General features: G+C 50.4%; 1 long non-coding RNA gene across 1 annotated transcript; it reads left to right on the top strand.

Annotated features, from left to right (window-relative positions):
* The first annotated feature begins 539 nt into the window (after nucleotides 1-539).
* On the top strand, nucleotides 540-1,819 carry LOC125940915 (uncharacterized). Its single transcript, XR_007464077.1, has 2 exons — nucleotides 540-733; nucleotides 1,731-1,819. It is a non-coding gene; the product is annotated as an uncharacterized LOC125940915 (long non-coding RNA).
* Nucleotides 1,820-3,592: the final 1,773 nt, after the last annotated feature.

Below are 3,592 nucleotides of genomic sequence, written 5' to 3' on the forward strand. Positions count from 1 at the left end.
ACGTAACGAAGAGGCAGCGGGAGACCCCTTCGAAATAACGAATTTCCCCCGCTGACAACCTAGAGATTTCGCCCCAAATTTTGTCATTTTTGCGCGAGCAGCAACCGGAAGCATCTTCTCCGCCGCGACGGAATGCGAAGCGAGCGCACGTGTGCTTGCGTGCGAGCGTGTGCGAGGCGGGCCTGCATCCCTCGACCCGGCGATCTTGCCGCCGCGGGAGTGACCATTCCCCCTCCCTTCATTCAAACCTGATCCTGCCGCTTGCTGCAGTTGGCCTAGCCCGCCAAGCCGGCACCATAGAGAAAGAAATTCAACAAGAGGGGACACTCGGCAAAAACTGGCAACAGGAAACACGTCACCATACGTCACGCTATACTTTTGACACCGAACGTTAGCTGCCGCGAGCATCGAAAAAAAAAGAAAGTGAACTTAAGTTAACAGGCATTGATTTATTTTTTAAATTCTTTGCCGCGAAAACTAAAACGTTTTGCGTATAAATGAACTTAATCTACAGGTCAATGACGTGCCAGATACATGCGCAATCCGCCAGACACTCCCCCGAAGCCAGCGAGGACGGCTGCGCGCGCGTTTGAGCGCTCGCGCGCGGCGACCCGTCTGTCTCCTTTCATTTTTTTTTTTTTTTAATGTAACTTGGTTTATTGGGCTCTCGGCGTATTCTTGCGTTCCTTCTGTACTGGGACAAGACACCACTGCACTATTGGACTACGGAAAGGTGAGAAATCTTGTTTCATAGTCTACGACGCAATTAGGCTTACGGCACGGGACCGACACTTAAGACGCAGTTAGCGAAAAACAGCTCGGCCATCCTGGCGCAGTTAATTTGAGTTAACGAATCGTGCTGGGACATGTTTCCGACGCTTCCTAGGGGATTATTGTAACTTATTTCAGTTTGTTGAGGCACACTGGCCGCAAAGGGCGCCGTGTCGCAGTTAGCGAGAACCAACTCGGCCGTAGTGCGTAGTCTGTATAGTGCATCTTGCTAGGAGAAGTTTGTGCCGCTTTCTCTGACGCCAGACATTACTGAAAAGTAATTTCGTTACTTTCTGGGGTACTTTTGAGGCACGCTGGCCGCACAGCGCGCTGTGACGCAGTTAGCAAAAGCAGCTTGGCCGTGGTGATAGTTAGTTTGGCGTGTAATGAATCTTAGAGGGACAAGTCTGTGACGTTTTTTGTCAACAACATATGCCTTCTTTCGGTACTCACGCCTGTTGAAAACGCGATGGGCGATTGCCACGAGTGATAACATGGGAGTGTGCTGCTGGCGCCGGCAGAACGCGCGATAGATAACGCCGACGAACATATCAGAAACTTGTAATTCGAAAATTCCGTCTTCTAAAGGACTGAAAAAAAGGCATTGCACCCACGCATTTGTCTTGAGTGCCTGTTGCGTCCGTCTCTATGTATGTAGCACACCGTCGCGTCGCCCGAGGCCAAGTTTTGGAAACGCGAAGTCGCCCGTGTATTTGTGGTGCCTAAGTGCAGGAAATAATGCCCGGAAATGGGGGAATGCTTGGAAATCAGATGTTTTCATATTTTATTATATTGTTTGGGATGAGTCGGGTATTTTCTACGCCATGTATGTAAAAGCGAATGGCTTTTGTTTGTAATGCCGCCCATTCACCGTTTTCGCACGTTTCGCCTCTACACGCCGTATTCCTATCTCTAAATACCAAAATTACACATGCTTGTAATTTACTTTTTTTTTTCAGCTGGTTCCGTCCGGTGGAGCTTCATACAGGAACTACTGCTTACCTGGGATCACAACGTTGGATGAACGCACAAAAAGCGCGGAACGAGCTTTTATATAGAGCAAAATAAATATTTCCTCATTGCACAAAAGGTCTTGCGTCTACTTTGTGAAATTGCACGTGGCACAGATTCGATGGGACGTTACGAGATCGTTCGCAATCATTTTTTCCAAATAATAAACAGATTCCGCGCGAAGATCAAAAAAAAAAAAAGGGGGGGGGGGGGGGGGGGCACAGCCGGCGTGCTAGCTTGCGTTCAAAATGCGCGCGCCCAAAACCGAAACGGGAAGTGATTTACACCGACCGCTTGGCGCGCTGCAGTCAATTCGGCCGCTGGGCTCTATGGGAGCGTCCCCTCTTGTTGAATTCCTTTCTGTATGCCGGCACTCTCCTTTTCCAGTTGATGTTGCCGACGCGCTGGCAGACGCTGTGACACATCATACTCGATGAGCGCGGACACGCGCTGTCAAACGCTGGCAGCGTGTGGAAGCGCCGCTGCAGAAGCGAGCGAAGTGACCTTCGTGCCGTTGTCTATCGCTTCAACGCAAACTGAGCGCCGAGAACACACAGCACGCACAAAGCTACGAGACACCGACGCACCTACACTGCCTGGACTCTGCCCCAACGCAGATCGCCTTCAAGATACAGCCCGCGCGATCCGCCGCGCAGTACGCAGTTGATGCAAGAGCATAGCACAACGCCGCCCGCTATCCCTCCCCCCTCGCCGGTGCCTCGAGCGCAACGGAAGAAGGCGCGCTTCCTCCCTGTTTTTCTTTCTTGCGCGCGCGAGATTTAGACGCCGTCGTCGGCCCACCTCGCGTTAATTCACTCGCACATACACCATACGGCGCGCGGCGACTGCGTTATTGCCCTTGGACTTTATACGGAACATCTATGAGCCAAAACCAATTTTAGAGCCACAACGCGTCACCATCTTTAGATAGCAAATACGGATCTCAAGGGCCAGACTTTTGCTGGCGGAAACCCAAAATACGTCATAGTTATCGCCCCCGGCACTTTGGGCGGCCAATGCCATCGTCAAGCCACCAAGCCAAGCGACATGAAAAGTCAAAATGGCCACTCGGGCCGGCACAGGGTGGCAGTTCGCAAGGTATGATGCGGGAATGGTCCCACAGTTGCGACGCAACAGCGGGGTTACCAATGCATTGTGTTCTATGGGAGCTGTGCCGGGACCGGCCGAAAACGACGTAACAGCGGGGAAAACGCAGCACCCGGGAACGTAACAGCGGGGTTCTACTGTAACACTATACGACGCTACGACGCCATCGTGACGCTTGCTCTTCGTTTCTGATGCCTCGCGCTTGTGCGAAACGACACGCGTCCACACATCCAGTACCTGGTGTGACATTCCAAGGATGAGTGCTTCGACGAAAACGGAAAACGGGTGCGCATTACAATCGAGGGCGCGTTAGAATCGAGTAAATACGGTAAGCGTTTCTTTTTGGAATTTTCTTGCCGAACCTGCACATAACGAAATCCTTTTTATAACGAAGTTTTTTTCGGGAATTTGTCAATTTCGTTATATCCAGGTTTAACTGTAATAGCAAGAAAAGAGTTGTGGCTATTCCTTGCATTCATTCAGTATCGCACAGGCTTAAGAAGGTTGCAAGTAGATATGGTGTTAATGTTGTTTTTACTGCTCCCAATAAGCTAGGTAATATATGCGCTGTCATGCAGAGGAAAAAGGAAAAGGTGAAAGGCAAAAAAAGAACAGATATTTGTCCAGTGAAGCACATCAAGAACAACAATTTTTGCCGACTGTCGTGTGGTTGTGGTATATACAGTTCCCTTTATCTGTGGCC

Source organism: Dermacentor silvarum, chromosome 10 (genome assembly GCF_013339745.2).
Source record: "Dermacentor silvarum isolate Dsil-2018 chromosome 10, BIME_Dsil_1.4, whole genome shotgun sequence".
Taxonomy (NCBI): domain Eukaryota; kingdom Metazoa; phylum Arthropoda; class Arachnida; order Ixodida; family Ixodidae; genus Dermacentor; species Dermacentor silvarum.